At 42.5% G+C, this 24790-nt stretch overlaps 1 pseudogene; it reads left to right on the top strand.

Annotated features, from left to right (window-relative positions):
• The first annotated feature begins 18603 nt into the window (after nt 1–18603).
• LOC138385854 (transcription elongation factor A protein-like 8) lies at nt 18604–18988 on the top strand (annotated as a pseudogene).
• Nucleotides 18989–24790: the final 5802 nt, after the last annotated feature.

The following is a 24790-nucleotide window of genomic DNA, read 5'->3' as shown; positions in this document are numbered from 1 at the left end:
TACTGGTTTGGGAATTTTATGTGTAGTCTTTTTTTTTTTTTTTTATCCTTTGCTTACATTCATGATTAATTTGCTTCCTAGTGTGTGTAGTGGTTTTGATTCTGAATGTTTTTTCTAAATGTTCTTAGAGCCCTGAGTTGAAAGGATGTTTCTCCACAGAGGCTTTGAGGTATTCCTTCCACCAGCCACCTGAGAACGACCTAAAATTACATTTTTGGTTTGAGGGTTTCTGTTTCTTTGTTGGTTGGTTGGTTGGTTGATTGATAGCATGGATTCCAACTGCAGACCTGCAAAGACCTTTACTGTGGGTTTACGATCAAGAGTTCTCAAGGGATTCCGTTATCTTTGTTTCTTCATCCAAAGCCAAAGTTGAGGCAGAGAGTACCTCCCTCATGGCCAGGGTTTGGTTTTGTCTTGCTTTTTTTTTAGTTCACTTACTAAGACTGTTGCCCTTTAGTCTCCTGGCTTTGTGGAGAGGTCCATTCATCCCACCTCTGCTCATTGTTATGCTCTAGGGTCTATTAAAACCCAGCGGCCGAGCCCAGTGGCTCATACCTGTAATCCTAGCACTCTGGGAGGCTAAGGCGAGAAGGATCACTTGAGCTCAGGAGTTCGAGACCAGCCTCAGCAAGAGTAAGACCCTATCTTTACTAAAAATAGAAAGAAATTAGCCAGGCAACTAAAAAAAAAAAATATCTGGGCATGGTGGCGCATGCCTGTAGTCCCAGCTACTCGGGAGGCTGAGGCAGGAGGATCACTTGAGCCTAGGAGTTTGAGGTGGCTGTGAGCTAAACTGTCCCCATGGCACTCTAGCCGGAGCAGCAGAGCAAGACTCTGTCTCAAAAAAAATAAATAAATAAAAATAAAAACAAAAACTAATGTTTAGGCCACCCAAAGATCTACCCTCAGGGCAAATGCAAAATCCAGATCTACCTCTCCCATGACAATTCTTGCTTTCTGGTAATTTATGGCCTCCACAAAATTTCTTTACTCTCTTGCCCAGTCAGCTATGCATTTTTTAAAATGTCTTTACTATTTTATTTAACATTTTAGTTGTACTTTACTGGGAGGGGTTTCGGTGAACATCTAGTCCACCATAGGACCAGAAACAGACGTTCCTCCCCGCTCTTCTCCTTCTTAGTCCTCTATTTATTTCCTTTGTAACACAACTTACAATTATTTGCTTACAGGCTTGTTTTCTGTCTTCTTTACCACTGTATCTTTAGCACATACTAGTGTCACTGGGCACTGAACACCTTTTTATTAAATTAATATGTGAATGAATGAATGAACACTCAAAGAGCTGAAGGACTAGTACATAGTGACAAAGAGAAGGCAGATCCTTGTTTTTTGTTTTTTTTTTTTGAGACAGAGTCTCACTTTGTTGCCCAGGCTAGAGTGAGTGCCGTGGCGTCAGCCTAGCTCACAGCAACCTCAAACTCCTGGGCTCAAGCGATCCTCCTGCCTCAGCCTCCCGAGTAGCTGGGACTACAGGCATGCGCCATTATGCCCGGCTAATTTTTTCTGTATAGATTTTTAGTTGTCCATATAATGTCTTTCTATTTTTAGTAGAGACGGGGTCTCGCTCTTGCTCAGGCTGGTCTCGAACTCCTGACCTCGAGCGATCCACCCGCCTCGGCCTCCCAGAGTGCTAGGATTACAGGCGTGAGCCACCGCACCCGGCCAGAAGGCAGGTCCTTGGAGAAGGTATTTACTCACATCTCACATTTGGGGGGAAGGAGTGGGGAGCTATGCACAGTTCATGTAATTAGCGTGAACTATGGAGGACACTGAAGTCCAGGCCATTCCCCGAGCTGGCAAATGGAAGGAACCTGTAGTCCTCACTCTTGGCGTGTCGGGCCACCTCAAATTTTACAAAGGAGTGAGGAAAATGGATTTTTCAGGCTGAGGGTGTCTAAAACTATTCAGTGTCTTTAGGCAATCTACATGATACAAGTTGGATATTCATTGTATAAATTGTTTCCATATCATTTTGTCTCCTATTATACATTTTTTAAAGGCTTGGTGCACTAGTTGAGGTTAGGAAGGGCTAAATGCCCCAAGGAAATCATGTGCAATGTGAGAACAAAGTACTAGCAATGCTGCTTACCCTTTGACCACCCTATTCTAGGTTTCTGCTCTAACAGGTTTTGTTTATCTTCAGATTAAAGCAAATCAGCAGTGGACATACTGTTATTGCTTTATGGCGAAATGCAAACACATAAGCCAGAGGCATCAGTGGATTCTGTCACCTTTGAAAAATGATTCATCTTTTTTATGGGCTTTGTTTTTCACTATTGGGAAACCTGATAACATTTCAGAGCTAGAATTCCTTCCCCAAGCTGAAATAACCTTTTGAAAATAGGTATAAATCAAGTCTAAGCTAGAAGAGCAGAGATTTAAAAAAAAAAAAAAAAAAAAAGGTTCCTTGGATCTAGAAACCTGACTGTTCATACTATTGCAATAAGGAAAATAAATCATAATTGGATTCCATCCGGTCACAATTTATCCTGAAACTAATTGTATTATAATTAGAGAAATCTAAGATTCATAAATACACTGATTAATACATCTGCTCTACATTCTGTGCCATCATTCATCAACATAGTGCTCCTCCACTGGGCTTCAGAATCCTTCTTAACACAGGGTAACAAGAGAAGCTTAAATACCATTTCTGATTCTCAGTGAATAAAGACATCACCACCATTTGCCATTTTGCCAGTAAAGCAAAGGCTAAAGACACCCCCTTAATTAAGGTTCTGGATTTTATGTGGGTTAGCTTACATTAAGCAGTTCAGGTGTAGATCTCTGAAGTTTGGTGACAATGGCTTTCTGTGTTTCTTTTTCACAGGTAATCTATTTTTCATTTATTATACTTCTATCCTACCATAACTTATTTCCTTCTCACTCTTTATAATAGTTCAAAAATATAATTTACAAGATTAAGGAAATTCCTAAAAGCAGAGAAATGTGCAATCAGATAAAATGAAATTGCCTTATTTTCCTTGAGATGAACTTAGTGGCTATGGTCCCTGCAGAACATGCTGGAAGGAGATAAGCTCTATACAGCAGCAGTGAAAGTTGTGATAACAATCAGCAAGTGATTTTTCCACAATGCAGAGATTTTCCATCAGATTTCATTTGACCTTGAACACTGTATTCGCAATGAATAATTAATGGTACTTATTACAGTAATGTTCCATTTAACTGGCATTATCAGGGAATTAGATGCCCTAAATGAGTGAATTGGCCAGATACTAAGACTTGCTCCATTTAAGCACTAAAAAAATCTTTATTATAACCATTTCTTGTGCTCATTTTTCTAAAATGTGTAGCAATGTTTTCTTACATATTGACATTCACTGAAATATAAACATCTATCCATTCAACAAATAACTTGGAAGCCTAATGTGTGCCAAACACTATGCAAAGCGCAGGCAGTATAATAATGAATGGTAGAGACAGAGTCCCTGACCTTATTAAACTTCTGTTCCGGTGGAAAATACAGATAATTAAACAAGGAATCATGTTGAACTAAGTGCTAGGATAAGGGAAGTACAGACTGTTACAAGCTCCATTGAACTGAGTGGCAAAACAGTACAATTCAAAGTTGGCTCATTTCTCCACAACAGTTTGCCTCTCCACTAACTGGCCTCTGATTGGGTGCCTTGGGTTCTTGTGATTGATCTTGGTAATTTACAGATCACGTCCCTCGAATTCAGCTATAGTTTCTTGCTGCTTGCTACATATATGGTGCTACTCCTACTAATTTTCTTCTACACGACAAACACATAAAGTGATTAAACTAAGAATGGTAAATACATGATATATTCATTACCCATTGCTGCGTAACAAATCACTCCAAAACTTAGCTTAAAACAATCCATGTTTTCTTTCGCACAGCTTCTGTGGGCCAGGAATCCGCAGAAATCCAGCATACATAGCTGGATCCTCTACCTTAGGATGGCTACATGCCATCAAGGGCTGGAGCCTCATCTGAAGGCAGGATGCCATTCCTCAAGGAAGGATCGGGAGCTTCAGTTCTTTGCTGGCTGTAGCCTGGAGGCCACCCCCAGTTCCTTGTTACGTGAGCCTCTCCAGCATGGTAGCTTGCTTCCTCAAAGCCAGCAGACAGAGCATCTGCAGCAACAAGGAAATCACAGATTTTTTGTAAACTAACTGCAGAAGTGACATTCCATCACCTTTACTACATTCTGTTGGTTCCAAGCAAGTCACTAAGGCGTACTACACTCAAGGGGATGAACGCTAGGGAAAAAAAATCACTATAGAAGAAAAATCATTATAGAGGCTACTTACTCCACATACCAAGTATATTATGGTCTTTCTTCCAAGGCCATGGCAAACATCCCTAATCAACCGTAGCACTCTCTCCCATGGTGCCCAGAAAGGGCCTCAAAATCTTACCTAAGGGGAGGACCTAAGAGGTCTATTACCAATCAGTTGGTGAGATAAAACCAATGTGCCTTCTCTTGTTTAAACATAACCATTCCAAGTCATTGCTATAGAGAAAATATTTAGGTAGGGAATCGGGACAGAAACAGGAGGCTCTAGTTGGAAACAGAACTACAACATGGCACAACTCTGGCTATCATTTTCCACGTCAATGGAAGGGAAATAAAGTCCATAACAGAAGTCAATTGATAAAGACTTAAGAACAAATATTTCACAGGGAAGACCATGAATCTGGAAACGCACAACACAGCATGCTTGATCCCATGTGACATCAGATCATATTATGGTTCGATATACACAAGGAGAATCCAGTCCTGACCAGGACAGAGATTATTTTCTTAGCTACACTGGACAAGAGTTATCATCATTTTACTCAATGAAAACTACTGGAGATGGATATTAGATGCCATAGACTGTCTTTATGTTTCTGTCTTGTGCTTATCTCAGATTTGGGGGGTTTCTTGCTGGGGTTTTTTTGTTTTTGTTATTGAGAAAGAGTCTTGCTTTGTCACCCTGGGTAGAGTGCAGTGGTGTCATCACAGCTCACTGCAACCTCAAACTCCTGGGCTCAAGCGATCCTCCTGCCTCCTGAGTACCTGGGACTATAGGCACGAGCCACCAAGCCTGGCTAATTTTTCCATTTTTAGTAGAGACAGGGTCTCTCACTCTTGCTCAGGTTGGTCTCGAGTTCCTGAGCTCAAGTGATCCTCCCGCCTTGGCCTCCCAGAGTGCTAGGATTACAGGCGTGAGCCACCACATCCAGCCTTCCTGCTGTGTCTTGAGCAGTGTTTCTCAATTTTTCTCAGTCATCCTCTATTTTTATAAACATAAACATCTCATTACTTATCTCCAAAGGAACTTCTCTGCAGCCTCTCCTTTGAGAGAATCACTCACATAGCTCTGCATGTTTTATACATATTGCACACTGAGGACCTTCTCATCGTTAAGAAATCCTTTATGTTTGTCCACACCTTCTTTGAACTCCTAAAGCCTTCATCTCTGTCCACAGGGCTTCTAAAAAAAAAAAATACTTATCTTCAAACTGGGGATCACAGTCTCCCAGGAGATTAAGATTTTTTAATGTTTTATTTTAAAATAATTTCAAATTTTCAGAAAACCTTCAACAATAGAACAATGAGCTCATGGACACCTTTCACCCAGATTCCTCGTATTTCCCTCATCTCTCTCCATATGTATATTTACATTTTTTTCCCTGAACCATTTGAAAGTAACTTGTAGACATAATACCCATTACCTTTTAATATTCCAGTATGTATTTCCTAAAGCCAAGGGCATTCTCCTAAACAGCCATAGGATAGCCATGAAACACTGATTCAGTAATGCCTCTAATCCACAGACCCCTTTTGCATTTCACCAATTAGTCCAGCAATGTCCTTTATGGGTCCAGGGTCCAATCCCAACCACATGCTGCCTTTAGCTGTCAAATCTCTTTAGCTTCCTTCCATCTGGAACAGTTCCTCAGTATTCCCTTGTCTTTTGTGACCCGGACATTTTTTCAGAGTGCAGGCCAATTACTTTGTAGGACATCCCTCAATTTGGGTTTGTCTAATGTTTCCCAAAGATTAGATTCAGGTCATGCTTTTTAGGCAGAAACATCAGAGAAATGATGCTGTGTTTTTCTCAGGGCATCCCATCCGTGGGTACCCAATGTGTCCATATGTTGTGGCTGCCAGGTTTCTCCACTGTAAAGCTGATTTGTAAATATTCTGTACTTAGTACTCAATGAATAATTAAACCATGTTTGTGGGGAGTTGCTTTGAATCTCTGTAATTATCCTGTTCCTCGTCAGATTTTACCTACTAGTTCTAGCCCTCGTTGATGGTTCTTGCCTGGGTCTGTTATTAATATTTCTTTGATAGTTGCCACAAAGATTTTGAAGGGTGACTATGGCATGAATGGCTTAAAAGGAGTAATTTCTAGATTGTCAGCTCTTCCCTAGATGCGCCTGAGAGTGCCCTGTCCAAGAACATGTCTGCGGCATGCTGGTTTTCTTTCTAAGGCCTCCGAGTGCCTGGGTACCTCCTTTAGGACACGCACAAACACAATGCGAACGAAGGATGTCCCTTGGGGTTATGTCCTAGGTCTCAGCTGGTCCCCTCCCGCTTCCCCTTTTAAGCTACCTTTTCCCCTTTTACTAAAGAAAGGCCCACTTCTCACACATCCTGGATCTCACTGCAGTTCATTGCCCCAAGATTAAAAAAAAAAAAAAAAAAAATCTCAGACTCCAAACAAAGGAGTGATTCAAAATCTAGCTGTTTCAGTGTTGAGAAAGTGAAAGATTCTAATGATTGGGTTACAAATCTTTTTGTAAGTCAATTCGTTTCCAATTCTTTGCTTTCAACAAAATTGAAGGAGGATCTGATGAGGTCGTCAGCTGGTAGAACATTAAAGGTAATTTTTTGATGATAGATCACCATATGATTTTTGGCAAATACCTTGGAAGCATTTAAAGAATTGAGTCATGTTGTTATAACAAAACTCTTTCCATTCCTGTCTATTTATGTGAACGAAAGTTTTCAATCCTTACGTCTATGATGAAAAACAAAGAAAAGGAATAAAATTGATGATGAACCCCATCTCACTTGGATAATAAGAAATATTTAGGGGTTAATTAGAGAGAAAACCCCATCCCATTTCCTTTAAGGTATGCACTTTCAATAAAGTTTTAATTCTCATGTTTCACCATTATTTACTAAAATTGATAATATATTTGTTATTTTGACCAATTAAGTACAAATAATAATTGTAATGATAACATAGAAAATATTGTTTAACACCTAGAGCACCAAATTCACAGAAAATATTGAAGATTTAAATTTTAACTGGATAGAATCTTGATCCAGAGAAATGTGACAGTGATCAATAAAAAGCCATTCAAATATTAAAATCTATCATAGGAAATTCTGTGCAGGAAGTAGAATGGAAACAGGAAAAGCAGTGATGTATCAAATCCCTATAATATGTAACCTCTACTAGATGAATTTAAAGCCATTAATAAAACCATTTTTATTTTACAGCTCCAAAGTATGCTAGAAAGTACCCAACTTTTATATATCTTGTTAACTTTATGATGAAATATTTTAGCTCTTGACTTAAAAATATGTGAGGAGTAAATAATTTTTCAAAAACATTTTAGGAGCCACGTACACAACATTTGAAGAACATTTTTTAAAAACACACTTTTCCTCTGCACGTACCACTTTGCAGAATTTCTGTGGAGCTTTACCTGCTATTTTCCACAGCAAACCTTTTGCATGCCATCCAGGGTCTGTCTCCACCAGCTTATGGGTCCCAATCCTCCATCACACCCCCGACAATTCCCATCCCCTGTGTCACCTCAACCCCCAAGTCAAAGCCGAGCCTTGCCCCTTGGCAGGAATGCAGGAAGTCCAGATTGTCTTCTTAAATTCTCAAATTAAAGATCGTCCTCTGGGTACCCTATTTATCACACTTAGATTCCTACAGCAGATGGCCCCTCTCTGATTGTAGACAAGATCTCATGTTTAAAGACGGGAAGTAAGCCCTCGTGGCAAGTCCCCTGTGCCTCGAATCTGTTTGAATGAGGGCCGTCTCCCTGGGGACTTGTGTACCTTATCAAAGTCCAGTAGAGTCTGGGGAAAGCAAGAACAAATTGACTCAGCATGAAAAGGAAAGTCTGAGTGATTTCTAAATTCCAGGAGCCTTATTAAAATGCAAACTCCTGGACCTTGCTAACAAGATATTCCAATTTGGTGGATGTTGAGTAAGGCCCAGGAACAAGTATTTTTTTTAACAAACATCCCAAGGACAACCCCTGCCAGGTGATTTTGTTGCAGTTTGTCTTCCCTGTCCCACACCTTGAGGTGGTCTTTGGCCCTGATTTAGGCTTCTCAAATCCATTTTTTTTTTGTTTCCATCAGGTACTGAATATTGCAAAGACTTACAGGGGGTCAGTAAACCAGTTCAAGGTAAGTGAGCTGTTAAAATACAATATTTTTTTGTGGTTTATTAAAACCTGATTATTTATACGAAATGACTATACTTAAAATATAAGTTTTAGTTGGAAGTATAATCAACCACACAGATGATATCAATTATTAATTTAAGTTTAATTGAATTTTAAAATATTGAAGCTTCTAAAGAAGAAGATGGATAGGGAAAATAGACTTATAGAAAGAGAGATATAAATGATAAACATTTTAACTGATTTTTTCTAATTAGAATAATAAAAGTATTATGTGATAGCAATGTGATAATACTGATGAAAAGTCTATGGTAAAATAGGCATGAGGTTGGGACCTTAGATCAATGTCAACCCACAGAATTAATTTAGCCATACTTGTAAACAATATCGTAAAATTCTATAGTTTTTTAGCCAATAATTCTACTTCTATGAATCTAGTTACAGGAAACGCCAAGCTACCAGATTTGTTCATTGCAGAATTGTGTATTAGTTAACAGTAGAGTGACACTAGCAATAAACAAAAAACAACTGGCATAAAGGATTGAGTACCTTCCCTGGAGTGTTATACAGTTCTTGAAAACGTTGTTGTCAAAAAAACATTTAATGTTATGAGATAATGTTCAGGATATAATGCTAAATAGATCCCAAGTGTATTAAAAGAAAGAAAGATGAAAGAAGGAAGGAAGGGAGGGAGGGAGAAAAAGAGGGAGGGAGGGAGAAAGAAAATCTAAAACACATATAGGTAAGACAAAATAGATAAGCATGATGGTGGAATTAAGCGTAATTTTTATTTACATTTTTTTTTTTTTTGGTTTTTAAATTCTTTGCAATGCATGCATCCATTTTATAATCTAAAACAGTATTGCTTTAAAAAAACATATTAAGTAAGTATTTCAATTTCTGAGTGCTGGTTCTGAGGAAAAACAGATTTCCCAGGCCACTGGTAGCGTATTTGTGCAGAGTCCCACAGAGCTGGTTCCCGTTTCCCCAGTCTATGGGCAGAAGCTTGACGTGCAGGCTGCTGGTGTCTGTCTGTCTCTCTCTCTCTCACACAGACGCACACACACAGACACACACAATCAGAGAAGGATATTCTAGCACATCCCTCGAGAGCCTACTTCCTTTCCCTTATCCTGAATAATTTACATGGAGCTGAAGGAAGCTATTCTGTTCCATGAGCCTGATATTAAAGGGTCGAGAGAAGCCTGCAATGAGTTACTTTCATTTATCAGTTTTATCATGATTAAGTGTCCTCTCTTATATTATTCATTCATTCAACAAATAGTTTGAGTGCCTGTTAGATGCTCAGCGAGTCACTCTGATGGAGACAAAGATTCAGCCCTTCATTCCCCTGCTTCGTCAGTCAGTGAATAGTATTTCCCACTGTGTCTGTCCACTGTGACAGGTGCCACTCAAGACACTGCAAACACAGCAGGAAACTAGGTAGATACAGCCCCTGCCTTCAAGGAGCTCACAGTCTAGTAGGAGGGAGCGCCAAACAAGTAAACAAAAATAATTACAGCTTGTAACATGTGCTACACAAGAACACACAGGTGTTAGAACAGACGCTAGCACCGGTACCTAAATGAATAAGGCAGTTGGCAACGCCTCTCTAAGTAGGGGACTCGCAGTGTGACTAGGAGAACACAAAGAGACCAGCCATGGGAGAGCTGGGTTCAGGCAGAGGGACAGCAGGCTCAAGGCTGGGGCAGGAAGGGATGCCAGGGGCTCTGGGAATAGGAAGGTGTGCCACAGGGTGGCACTCAGGAGGCTCTGGGGAGAGGGAGGCATCATCCTCTTCTGCCAGGATAATGAGTTTGGCTGGATCCACGATTGTGTCTTAAGAGCAGAATAGGGCCGGGCGCGGTGGCTCACGCCTGTAATCCTAGCACTCTGGGAGGCCGAGGCGGGTGGATCGCTCGAGGTCAGGAGTTGGAGACCAGCCTGAGCAAGAGCGAGACCCCGTCTCTACTAAAAATAGAAAGACATTATATGGACAACTAAAAATCTATACAGAAAAAATTAGCCGGGCATAGTGGCACATGCCTGTAGTCCCAGCTACTCGGGAGGCTGAGGCAGTAGGATCGCTTAAGCCCAGGAGTTTGAGGTTGCTGTGAGCTAAGCTGACGCCACGGCACTCACTCTAGCCTGGGCAACAAAGTGAGACTCTGTCTCAACAAAAAAAAAAAAAAAAAAAAAAGAGCAGAATAGGTATAATTGTGATGCAAATCAGGAGTGAACAAACCTTTTCTATAAAGGGCCAGATAGTAAATATGCTTGGCTTTGCAGGCCTTAGGGTCTCTATTGCAACTACGTAACTCTGCAGCAAGGAGGGCAGGGCAGCCACAGACAGTACATGGGTGAATGGACACCTTCATGCACAGACACAGGCAGTGGGTCGGATTCGGCCCGTGGGCCATAGTTTGCCAGCCCCTGATAAAAAGGACAAAGTAACAAAAATCTCCAGGAGTGTACGGGAAATCAGACAAAGGGAAAATGACTTCCGGAGGTGAGAGCTGAGTTGAGGAGACTTCAAAAATGAAATAATGGAGGAAGGGAAATCCAGGCAAGGGGAACAGTAGGAGCTAAGGCCCAGAGGCAGGAAATCTCAGCGCCCGTAGGGAAGCCTGAGAGGTGGTGGGAAATACATTTGGAAGTGCAGATTTTTTATTCCCCAGATATTTTGGGGGCCTATGAAGTAGCAGACAGTTGGGGACAGAGATAAGGGATGAATAAGGAACAATCCCTGAGCTCTAGCTCTAGGATGTCAGAGACCAGAGGGGTTGACAAATACACAAACAAGACATCACACAACCAGCTCAGTATGAGAAAGTCAGGGAAGGCTTCCCAGCAAGGGTACATTGAGAAATTAACTTTTTTTCCTTCATTATAATTATTTTATTTAATGTTTAAATAGGTCAATATATTTACATGCTACAATATTACAAAGGCACAAAAAGATAGCCAGTGAAAATTCTGTCTCCAATCTCTATCCCTAAGGCCTGACCAACACCCCTTCCCCAGAGACAACCAATGTCACTGGTTTCCTCTGGATCCTTCCAGAGACCGTCTATGCAGACCCAAGCAAAGGGGTATGTTTTAGATTCTTTCTTTTTCCTCTTTCTTACTCAGATGATCTGAGCTGAACTTTATGAATTTTCCAGAGAAGGGGATTTTCAGAATGAAAGGAAGAGAACAGCAATGGAGGAAAGAGAAAGCTTCTTAGAGACAGGGGTGGGGGGCAGTTTGGGGAGGGCAGGAGATGGCACCATGTGTGGATTGGGGTGCATACAAAAGCCACCCCGTGCTGCTGAAACATTAAGTGTGAGGCAGAAAGGTAGGAAGCACCGGGTCATGGCAAGCCTTGATTTAACACAGATTGTAGAATACAGATTTAATCTGGTTGGCAGCCGGAATCCAACAGAGACTTTTATAAGCACAAGAGTGACATGTACTAATTGGTGGTTTAAGATAATTGTCCTAGCAGCTGGTAGAAGACAGATATCAAAGTGAGCCTTGAAGGCCAACTAAAAAAGTTGAGCTTCTTTCCTTGAGTCAGTGGGAGCCAACGAAGGTTCATGAGCAGGGGAGGGGCGATATAAGAGGTATGCTTTAGGCAGATTAATCTATCTGCAGTCTGCTGTCCTTAAATACAGCACAGTGGTAGAGGAAGAATAACTGAAACAAAGCCAAAGAAGTGACAACCTAACTACTTGCCAACCCTCAGCAGAAATGTAGGTCTTTTGTCTACTTTTTAATTTTAAGAAAGAAATCTGTATTTCTTAGTCCCTAATGTCACACAACTTACCCCAAACTTAGTGGCTTAAAACAGCACATATTTATTATCTCTCAGTTTCTGTCGGTTGGGAATCGAGGCTGGGCTTAGCTGGTTCCTCTGCTTCAGGGTCTCACTGGCTACAGTGAAGCTGTCAGTCAGTACTGGGTTCCTCTGAAGCTCTACTGGGGCAGAAGCCCCTTCCACGCTCCCGTGCGGGACTGTTGGCAGGATTCAGTTCACTGAGGGTTGTTGGACCCAGGGCCTTAGGTCCTTGTTGGCGGTGGGCCAGCGGCCACCCTCAGTGCCTTGACACGTGAGTCTCTCCCATGTAGCTTTTTGTTTCACAAAATGTACAAGCTGAGAAGGCGATGGAGAGAGTCGCTAGCAAGACAGAAGTTAAACACTTTTATAACCTGATTGGAGAAGTGACATCCTGTCACCTTTGCCGCTTCTGTCGGTTAGGAGCAAGTCACCGGGTCCAGCTCCTACTCAGGGACAGCGGAGAACACAAAGGCATGAGCACAAGGAGGCGGGATCATCGGGCCAATTTAGAAGCTTAAGGAGACTCACTCCTGTGAGTGTTACAAACCAAGACGAGGCTTGGAGGAACAAAGCCTGTATTGTCCCTCACCCCCGATCTAGCCAGGAAATCACCTTGCTGTCCCCTGGCCTGCCTCATTACCGTCACAGCCATACCGCTGTCATTTTGTCTACTTTTCCTAAGGACAAAACGACGCCCTCTTGAAGTCCGAGCATCTGGGAATGTTTATATGCAAGCTGTGCCGGGCTGAATCTCCCTGCTCGAGTCGGATTGTTGTGAAAAGTGTCCTCGCCGCCACCGCCGCCACTACCATTCTTATGGCCGGCAGTGACTAAAAGAAGCATTTTTAAAAGGGAAGATAAATTCTTAACTGCTCCCTTACTTTTTTAAACGAAGCAGACTGGTTGATTTGGTGAAGGATTTGTCTCTGCTCCTAGCAGGGCTGTCCAAAGCATAGTGTCGTCGCCTGAGAACCAGCAACTCAGGGAATGCCGGGAGGAAGTCAGAGCTCAGAACCCGATCTGTGTACTCCGCTATTCCAAACCGCTCCAGGCAAACAGAAATGACAGCAGCCATCACTGTGTACGTGCCAGGGACTGGGGTGAGACCTTGAGCTTCATTATCTCTGTAGTTCACTAACGAGACAGGGTTCGTGCTGTTATCCCCATTTGACATGAGACCGAGAAAGGTTAAATAACATGCTTGGACACTCACAGCTAGTAAGTAGCAGTACCAGGACTCAAACGTAGTCAGTCTGACTCCAAAGCTTTGCACTCTTAAATTGAGGACCGGCAATAATTTATCTTTCTGCACAGTCATGTTCTGTCCTTAATTACAAGGAGGCCTCATCAGCTGAAGATAATTGGGGTGAGGGGGAGTGAGAGAAGGGCATCACCTAAAATAAATCAACCTAAAATGGAAATCCATCAAAATGTCAGAGTAAATAGTGAAGGAGGGAAAACTTTTCATTAGAAATATGTTTTTAAAAATAAAGAGGAAAAGTTTATTTAAAGAAAAAATAGGTCAGGAATCAGCAAACTTTTTTGAAAGGGCAAGATAGCAAACATTTTTGACTTTGTGGGCCATGAAGTCTCTGCTGCAGCTACTCAGGTTTGCCATTGTAGTGCCATAGGCAATAAATAAATGAATGGGTGTAACTATGTTCCAATAAAGATTTATTTACAAAATCAGACGGTGGGCCACATTTGGCCCTCAAGCAGTAGTTTGCTGACCCCTTATTTAGGTCACGATTGTAGTGACGTATACTAATTCTTAGGAAAAGTAAGAAACGTGGTTTTTAACATACTATTTCTGACAAAACATGTGATAGCAATTTACACATTTACAATGGTGATAACATGATACAATATAATCCCTTCCTGTTGACTTCCACAGTTTTATCAAAAAGAGAATCAATTGTGCAAAAATATTTGAGGGCTTTATCATTTTTCTCAAGGTCTCTTTCAATCCTTTGATAGCCATATAATTATCTTTTGAAACTGTGACAACATCATCCTTTGGGATTTTCTCTTCTTCTCTTGGAAACTTATCTAACTCTGCTAGATCCCTGTTTCTATTTGAATTGAATAATTCTCTAGCATCTTTTCATCGACTTTATGAAATCCTGCGCATTTGTAAAATTTGCTGTTCACTCTCACAGTTTTCACTGTGTTTGCCTGTTTGCTAGGTGGCTATCCAACAGGCAACAAGAGAAGGGAATCAACCAGGACTACCTTGGAATGAGCAGAATAGACAGTAAGCCAGGAAGGATTTGCATAGGAACTAACCTTGTGACAGTCATGTCACTGATGAGTATTCTCCACGTCACCACAATCTCAGCTTCCCTACAACTGGCTGCCTGTAGGGTCTCAAATAATGAATACTCGGGTCACGAAGATGTCCCTCCCCCCGCCCTGCCGCCGGCGTGTGGTTTAGTCACCTGTCTTATGCATATGTTATTCTCTTACATTCAGTTTTTCTATTGTATGTGTCATTTATTGAACACCCACTCTGTTAAAAAGTCACTTTAGGCCGGGCGCGGTGGCTCACGCCTGTAATCCTAGCACTCTGGGAGGCCGAGGTGGGCGGATCGTTTGAGCTCAGGAGTTCGAGACCAGCCTGAGCAAGAGCAAGACCCCACCTCTACTAAAAATAGAAAGAAATTATATGGACAGCTAAAAATATATATAGAAAAAATTAGCCGGGCATGGTGGCGCATGCCTGTAGTCCCAGCTACTCGGGAGGCTGAGACAGGAGGATCGCTTGAGCTCAGGAGTTTGAGGTTGCTGTGAGCTAGGCTGACGCCACGGCACTCTAGCCCGGGCAACAGAGTGAGACTCTGTCTCAAAAAAAAAAAAAAAAAAAAGTCACTTTACTTATACAAATGTTTTTCCCTACCCAAATTCTTACCATCTAAGCTCAAAAACCAAATAAGTTGAGATAAATATTCCAATAAAATCCTCACTACATAAATTCAGGAGCCAAATATCTTCAAAAAGCACTGCATTCCTTGCTATAGAAACTCACTGTTTTTAGTCTCATATTCTAGTTCTTCTTTGGCTAGGAAGAGATACTTCTTCCTGTTTGTTTTTTCCTGTTTCTTCCAGTGACTGAAAGGAGTCTTTTACTATCCTTATCTCACAGATGAATATTCTGAGACCCTAAGAGGACAAGTAACTTGTCCAAGATCTCCTGGCCAGTCAGTGGTGAAGTGAAATTCAAAGCCAGGTCTCCCTGACTCCAAAGCCCGTGATCTGTCTTCCAGTTGCCTTTCAAGTGTGGAGTTCACACTGATGAGAAGCCCAGCAGAGTCATCAATCACAAAGTCAAAGAGACAGATTCCGAAATTCTTTAAATCACACTTTAATTAATGATGCTAATTTTATGTCATAAACACTGATGCTACCATTTTTTAAAATCCTACAAGGCAAGGCCAGGTGCGGTGGCCCACACCTGTAAGCCTAGCACTCTGGGAGGCCGAGGCGGGCCGATCATTTGAGCTCAGGAGTTCAGGGCCAGCCTGAGCAAGAGCGAGACCCTGTCTCTACTAAAAATAGAAAGAAATTATCTGGACAACTAAAAATATACAGAAAAAATTAGCTGGGCATGGTGGCGCATGCCTGTAGTCCCAGCTACTTGGGAGGCTGAGGCAGGAGGATTGCTTGAGCCCAGGAGTTTGAGGTTGCTGTGGCTAGGCTGATGCCACGGCACTCTAGCCCGGGCAACAGAGCAAGACTCTGTTTCCCAAAAAAAAAAAAAAAAAATCCTACAAGGCAAATTTTAGTGTTGAAAGAAAAGCAGTTTGAACAGTTCTTCTATTTATTCTCAAAGTGGTTCTCAAACTGTAGTCCCAGAGCAGCACATCAGTATCACCAGGAAGCATGTTAGAAACGCAAATCTGGAGCCCCACCCCAAACAAACTGAATCAGAAACTCTGGGAATAGGGCCCATCAGCCTGTATTTTAACAAGTCCTCCAAGTGATGCTAACACACACTCAAAGCTGAAAGCCATTGAATTATAGAATGCACGACAAAGGTCTTGGGTGATTCTTGCAGTAAGACCAGAACATATGGGTGCCAGAAATCCAGATGACTTCTTGACGGCCATAAAGCTCTGGTTAATGCTCTTATTTCCTTCCTAGTCATTCAGTCATTCATCCATCTAACAAATACATACCGAGCCCCTACCCTGGGTCAGGCATGATACTAGGTGCCAGGAGCATGGTAGGAAAGAAGACAGATATGGCCCTAGTCTTCCTTGGGTTTACGGTCTAATGTGGTGGCAGACCAGGAAACAGTCATGTCCAGGACAACATAGTGAGTGCCTTGCTAGGTAAACACAGGGTGCTAGGGGCCAGGGGTTGCTCCTAATCCAGCCCTGCAAGTCAGGGAAGATTTCCAGATCAAACAACTCAAGAGCGTAGGGGTCCAGAACTCTCTGAGAAGGCCCAGTGCCATGGGAGGTTGTTTTGTCTCTCCCTCACATCCACAGCCTGCTTGGAGCAGCTTCAGATGGAAGGAAGGGGGGAAACTCAACCTGTTGCTTCCAACTTGTTGGAACACTTATCTCCGACACGCATTAAAAACATATGGAAGGTCAAAGCTCCATGTGTTCGCTTGGTAGGGGAGCAGAAAATTGGATAAGCAAATATGCATACCTCCCCGGTCCCAACTGCTGGGCTCTTACTGCCAATTTACGTAATTTCCTGTGCTTATTTCAAAATAGTCAGGGGGGCAGGAGACCTTGTGAACACCATAACCAGGCCGTTCAGGCTAGCAGCTGCTGGCACATTCCGCTCTTCTTGATTTGAAAAAAAAAAAAAAAAAAAAATTCCAGTGGAATTTGAGGGGAAAGCATCATTTGAGAGAGGAATGAATAGTCTCTTCTTAAGATAAATCAGTTTAGATTCCACAAGCCACCCACAGACCAGGCTCCCACTTATTCATCCCACCATTCAGCAAAAGCACTTTGAGTGCCTACTGTGTGCTAGCACTGAGCTAGGTGCTGGACATGGGACCAGTCCGAGGTGGGCCCTGACCGCAAGGGGATTAAAGGACAGAAATTGAATGCCACTTCAAATGCCATGCATGTTTAAAAAAAGAAAAGTTCTATGCAACACCGATATTTAATAAGTACATACCAGTACCAATAAAGATTGTTAAAATGTTGGAATGTTTTCGTACTGGTTGATGAATGGCATACGTTTTTTACTAATATCGTCCAGAGATGACCACAAAGGGGAGAGCAGAGCCTAGAACAGAACCTAGGGGGCGCTGCAGCACCCACCCAGAATTACAGAGATGGAAAAAAGATGTGTGCCCACAGGGGTTAGGGACACGTGTGATATAACTGCATAGAACCACACCCACACACTCAATACGTAAACGTAAAGTGCATGTAAAACTGCTGAAATCTGAATAAGGTCTGTGGATTATACCAAAACCTATGTCCTGGTTTTGATATTGTACTATAGTTATATAAAATGTTTCCTTTGGACGAAACTGGGTGAAGGGTACACAGGGCCTCTCTGAATTATTTTTGCAACTGCCTGGGAATCTATAATTATTTAAAAATAAATAGTTTAAAAACATTGGAAGTTTAAAAAAATCGTTTAAAAACAAATAGTTAAAAAAAGTCATTTGGAAATTATGGGAATGGTTTGAACAATTTACACTGCAATGTATTATTCAGAATGCAGATTTGTTCAACACATAGTTTAATTTATTTAGAGAATTAAAGGGTGCTGTGGACTGAATTGTGTCCCCCAAAAAAACTTTATATGTTGAAGTCTTGGCCCCCAAAGTGATAGTATTTGGAAATAGGGCCTTTGGGAGGTAATTAGGTTCAGATGAGGTCACGAGGGTGGGGCCCTCATGAGGGGATTAATGCTCTTCCAAGAAGAGATACCAGAGATATCTATCTCTCTGTCTCTCTTTCTGTCTCTTTTTGCCACATGAAGACATACCAAGGAGCCCTCACCAGAACCCAACCATGCTGGCACCCTGATCTCAGGCTTCCACCCTTCAGAACTACAAGAAAACAAATGTCTGTGCTTAAGCCACCCGGTCTATGGTATTTTGTGATGTCAGCCCAAACTGATAAGACAAAGGGAGATTATTCTTCATTCATACGTCTAATCATTCATTCATTTGTTCATTCATATTACCCAGCAGTGACCACACACTTGGACTATCACCCCTGGTCCTTGGGGCCATAAAACACCCAAGGCTTATGATCCAAGGCCTATTTCCCTGGAACAGCTTCCTACTGCTAGAGAAGGAAAAAAAACACCCCAGATCCTTTCAGGATTACTTTATTCAAGAAGGAAATAATAAAAAATACTCAACATGCAAAAGTCTTGTGAAGAAAATGAGAAAAAACCACAGAACAGGCCAAAGGCTGAGGAAGACAGCCCTTGGGAAGATGCACCACAGCAGGCAGAAGGAAATCCCAACCCGTGAAGAAGACTGAAGCAGAAGGAAGGCCCAGAGGAGGGGACCCCACCTGGCCGGGGTTCAAAGGGGACACTCCCATTGGGCATCTGGACCCCGAAGAAACGATAAGAGGAGGTGAACTGGACAGGCTTGGGGAAGAGACGAGAAGGGTGAGAATGAGTGTGTGATGAAGCACTGGAAGCAGAAGTCTCGCAACTGCCCTTACCCTGCGTGCTTTGGACCTTCAAGTCATTTGTGTCTGATTATGAAAATCTGGCCCCTGTTTTCTTTCTGTTAGAGGAAAATAAAACCTCAGAGGGTGTCCCTGGGTGGGTAGAGCGGGGCTCTGTGGCAAGGACCAACAGACACTGGCCGGGTGAGAGGGATGAGGAGTGAGCCAGGCAGAGAGACCAGGCATGATTTTATCAGCACCCACTTTCACTTTCACGAATGTCCTTTGATCATTTAAACAGCCACGGTGAGGACTGCGGTTACCCTGCAGACGATGGGCAGCCACTGCAGGATTTGGGGCTAGAGCGTTAGGTTCTCCTTCTCATTTCAGAAAGGCCCCTCTGGCTTTCCGGTTAGAGCAACTGCTGAAAGGGAAAATAAGCCGCCCGGAAGGTATTTGCTTATTCTCTAGAAAGGGAGGGAGAAAATGGGGGTGGTCAGACGCTGCCAGTGCTGCAAAACCTAAGGGAATCTTTGTGCCAAACTCCACCCCACGCCCACCAGACCTCTCGATAAAAATCACCCCAACAAAGGCCAACCCTGGAAGGGGACGGGGAGAAGTTTGCTCCCCTTTATTGCCTCTGACTCAGACCTGGTGCTAACGTGTCGTCTTTAATCGTGACAAACCTCTGCCCATCCCTGCACCTCAATTTTCCTCCACAAGACAGCTCGAGTCTAGAGTTATCTTTGGGGTAAACGTACCAGTGCCTGAAATTATAATTATGAGCAGAGATTTCCTTCAAGGTTAGAAAATCAGACTTTCACCCAATTTCTCTCCTGTGCATTCTGACAAACTAGATCAAGTGGCCTGATCTTCTACCTCAAAGAGTGCTTTGCTCTCTTTGTTTCAGAACTTTCTATGGATCAGTGAAATGTGTCTAAGAAATTCTTCTTTATCTTCTTACCTTCATCCTCACCTCATCATCCTTGTGACTTTGCCAACCACACGGTCTCACCCGAAACATCCCTCTCTGACCTTAGCTGCAAACCCCGTTCTCAAGAATTCCTTCCAGCACAACGTTCATTTTTACACAAAGCACCATCAAAGAAGGAGACATCGCTAATTTTCCATCTTTAACCTAACTTTAAAATCCGATCTTTTTTAAGTGTGAAACCAAAGTGGTTTCCTGTCCCTTTAAGCCAGACCATTCCAAGTGTGGCTCTGAGTTTGTATTGGCACGTTGTTGAAAAGAGAGTGATTTCCCGACCTTGCTAGGGAAAGAGAGCTTTCTGGCTATTCCTTAGACAAGGCAGTTTTGATGTAAACTGACATTCTGAGATGCTCATCTTGGGAATATTCGATGTGAAACCCCAAATTTCTGGCAGCTGAAACCCCGGCCCAACTGCCAGGCCCTGGGCAGAGATAAAAGAATGTGGATGAGCGGCAGGAGGATGGGGTTACAACAAGAGGCCTTTTCTCCACGCCCAATGAGATGAGCGGGGAAGGGGGTCAGGGCGAGTGGGGAGGGGGCAAGGGCAGCGCCTCACGGTGAGGGAGCCAACAAAAAAGGCACTTTTTCTGCTTTTCATTGAGAGGGCTTGTTTCCCCTGTTTTCCAGCCCATTTTGAGCACCATTCATTGAGAGGCGCCTTTCTTCTCACGTCTTTCATCCCAGGACGCTGAAAGCGTTCCCATGTCCTTCCTCCAGAGAGGATTCTCCCACACTCCAGCCCAGACCCCGGCCCCAGCCGTCTGGGGCTTGCTGAGTTCTGTTGCTTCCTAGGAGTTTTTTGTTGCCGTTGTTTCTTCTTCTTCTTCTCCTTATGTTCCTATAACCAGGGATTTAAACGTTGGAAAAGATCAACTCAAAACGTAGAAACATATAAAGGGCTTTTTTCTCCTTCTTTTTCTTTATTCTTTTGCTCTTTGGGGGAAGATATGAGGGGTTACGATAGGGAAAACATGTTTTAATTCTCTCTCAGTTTGTTTTCTCACACCTTCAAGTAATCTGAGAATTGTACTCATCTTTTCTTAATACTAAAAATCTAAAGGAAAGCCACCAAATGCTTTCCTTCCTCTGTCATCAGGTTTTCAGCATTTCTGATACCTGAGATACGGATTTATTTAAATTCCGGCTTGAGAAACAAGCCAGGGTGAGGACGGCAGCACAGAGCAATGCTCAGACTCCTTCCCGACAGCCAGCTGCCTAGTCGGGAACCCCGGCCCCACGGCCTCCCAGCTGTGTGACCCCAGGCAAGTTACGTCACCTCCCTGTGCACCAGCTTTCCCCACCAATAAAATTGGGACAATAACAGCACATATTTCATAGGATTGTTATGAGGATTAATTGGATATGGCCTATAGGTGCTCAAGAAATATTAACTTACATGTTTGCTGTATACTTACATATGTACTATATCTCAGTGCAGTCATGCATTGCTTAATGTGTCATTAGGTGATTGCATCAGTGTGTGAACACCATAGAGTACACTTACACACACCTAGACGGTATAGCCTCCTACACACCTAGGCTAGAGGGTAGAGCCTATCTCTCCTAGGCTACAAACCTGTACAGCATGTTACTGGACTGAAATGTAGGCAACTGTAACACGATGGTAAGTGCTAATGGATCTAAACCTACCTAAATATAGAAAAGGTACAGTAAAAGTATGGTGTTATAATCCTACGGGGCAATCATCATATATGTGATCCATCATTGATCACAGTGTTTATGATGTGGTGATGACTCCGTACATATATATTAACATATATTTCCTTCTGGGCAAAGACTCATTACCCTTCATTTTTCCAATAATTTTTTTTAAGAGATGAGGTCTTGCTATGTTGTCCAGGCTGATCTTGAACTCCTGGACTCAAGCAATCCTCCCACCTCAGCTTCCTGAGTAGCTGGGATTTCTAGTGCGAGCCACCATGCCCAGCATAATGATTTTTCTAATAAGCAGAAAGCTGGATTTTCTTGTATCTGAGGGCAGCTCACATCTTTGTTCCAGTGTTTGCCCCACCTGAGGCCCTTTGGCAGGGATAGGCCCCAGACAGCATGGCTCACAGGACAAAATTCCAAGGCAATGGGTTTTGGGAATTGGTTACTTAAATAAATATAAATCTCTGGATTATTTTTTCTTTCAAAGAAATATCCAGAGTGAAAAACAGGACATCTTGGCTAAAAGGAAGGTCCCAAAGCCCCTGTGCATACTTCTGTCATTGCACTGACGAACAGTTTGGTGGGAGATCCCAGCTCTGTTGCCCCTGGAATCTTTCCCCCTTTCTTTAGGGTCCCTAAGTCATTCAAGGTCAGGTGGGCTCCCAAGAAGCTAACAGTCCTCTGCACCCAAATCCAAACACTTGTCCTGAGGGAGAATGGATGTTCCAAAGCCCTGCCCATGGGTTTTCCAATATCCCAATTTTATGCTTGTTATTATGACTTATAAAAGCTTGCTGGGTTTGTTTTGAAGACAAGAGAAAAAATAACATGACGCTATTTTAAACGGCTACAAATATTTCAAATATGACCCAAGGCAGTAAAAATGCTGTGTTTCCCAAACCACAAACCCCACTCCTTGTTAAAATCCAATTCCCGTCTGACTGTGGAATGGAGAGTCAGGATGCCAAGACCAGCGCATCACACCCTTTATCTTTCTTTGAGTGACTGCGAAATACTGTTTTCTCTACCACTTTCATTTCTGTGTTTCACAGCCCAAGTTCATAAAACTGCGGGAAAAACCATACTCCTAATGTTATTTAGGCTTTGCTTTCATGATGTTTGAGACTCTGCAGTTTTTAGGTCTCATTACAGTTGGATTCGGGAGGACAGGGCTTGGTGGAGAATGAAGAGGGAAGGCACATCGTTTCTGATACTTCTTTTGATGTTACAGATGGAAAAGCACAGGTCATTTTAAGAGCGGCTTCATTTGTTTTCTTACGGTTTGTCGATGGTGCTCAGAGCACAGGGACTAATTCTGGTTCATTTTGGGATATACTGTGCCAAGCACAGTATCTGACACTGAGCATTCAGCAGACATTTGTTGAATGAATGATCTATTTAAAGAACGAGACCTAAAAGGGAAACAAAATTGGCATAACTCGCTTTGTTTTTACTATATTTAAGTAAGTGGGCTGTTTTATGTTAACTGTATAGTTTAAAATTTAAACACAATATTTGTGCCTACATAAATAGTTGGAAAAGGTAAAATGTCATAACATTGGGTGTTTGTTATTAAAGTTGGAGCTTGCCTTTGGATTATGACAACTTGATTTAAAACAAGGAATGGATTGTTCCTTGCTCCGCTTACTCTAAATTTCAGTGTTTTGCAACATCAAATCTTTCTTTGGGATATAAACAGATGGGCTACAAAGGGTAGGTGCCTTGTGGAGCCATTGCATCTGAGCATTGCCCTTGCTGGGTGGTTGAAGGTAGGATGGAGAGAAGCTGACCCCAGACCCAGCATAGAGAGCTGGGCACGCCAACCCAACCTAGTGTCCCACATTAAAACCAGGTACTTCTCTCCCAGTTCCAGCAATGGAAGACTTGAACTTGAATAGGGCATTATAGGGAACAGAAAGGTGACTTTTTTCCCTTAACTTTTTAATTATAAACTCAAAGATATGTGTGCAGAAGTTGAATGACATTTACCATAACGTTAAGAGGATAGTTTTTTCTCTTTGCCTCAGCACTCCACCACAACACACACACACACACACACACACACACACCCCCGACCTGTCTAGGGTCAGCCTCTGTGATTGTCACAGAGCAAGGCCACCTTCCGCTCCAGAAGGCTTAAAATTCTAAGAAAGACCCCACCATCTTTGTGTCATCACATTTTATCTTATCTTGGGCCTCTTCCTCATAATCTGCATCTGTGCTCACTGCCTATTGGCCGACGTGTCTGAGATGTGCTAGAACCTTAAAATTAAGAAAGTTTTGTTGAGAGGTTGATTAACAGATGCAAAATTACAGCTAGATAGAAGGAATGAGTTCCAGTGTTCTGCAGCACTATAGAGTGAATATGGTAACTATAATTTATTGTGTATTTTCAAAGAGCTAGAAGAGAGGATTTTGAAGGTTCACAACACAAAGAAATGGAAAATGTTTAAGGGGATGGATATGCTAATCACCCTGACTTGATCATTACACAGTGCATACACATATCAAAATCACTCTGTATGCCATGAGTATGTAAAATTATTACATGTCAACGAAAAGGAAAAGGGAGGAAAAAAGTTCTGTTGAATAAAAACAAAACAACAAGCAAACCAAAAGTTCAAGGGGCAGAGACTTTTGGAAGAATGAGACCAAGTTCAGATCCCAACCCACCACTTACCGCCTATGTAGATTTAGACAAATTACTCATTCTATGGGGCCTCCCTTTATTGCCTCATATATCAAAATAGAAACCATAAGAGACCTTCCCCATGGAGTTGTTGTGAGGCCTGAATGAGATAATGCATGAAAAGCCCTTAGCAAACTGCATGGCACACAGGAAGTGCTCATTGAGGGTTAAGAACAAGTTTAAGTAAATGAGACATATTAAACTGAAATTCTGGGCCTACCCTAGGACCACAGCAGTGGAATTTTCTGCAACAGGGCGTTGCAGAGGGAGGCACTCAGCCTGTTTCCACCCAGGAGGGGGTTGATGCCGTTCTGACAACAACCAAGCCACAAGAAGAAAACACCCATTGCGACCTGTCTGGGCTTCCACTCCCTGCTCACCTGGTTCCCAATTAACACCTTATTAGGCTGCACACCTGGGGTGTGACTTTATCCTCTACCAGCAATTCTTTAACCCTATCCTAGGCTTCTCAACCAGGCAGGCAGAGCCGAGTAAAGGGAGGAAGCTGAGGGAAGGACCCCATTCATGAACTCTAGACACTTAGTGTGGGGTTCTGCATTGTGTCTTGCATGTGGGC

This window comes from Eulemur rufifrons, chromosome 7, assembly GCF_041146395.1.
Source record: "Eulemur rufifrons isolate Redbay chromosome 7, OSU_ERuf_1, whole genome shotgun sequence".
NCBI lineage: Eukaryota > Metazoa > Chordata > Mammalia > Primates > Lemuridae > Eulemur > Eulemur rufifrons.
This window is presented reverse-complemented; position numbering and strand designations above follow the sequence as displayed.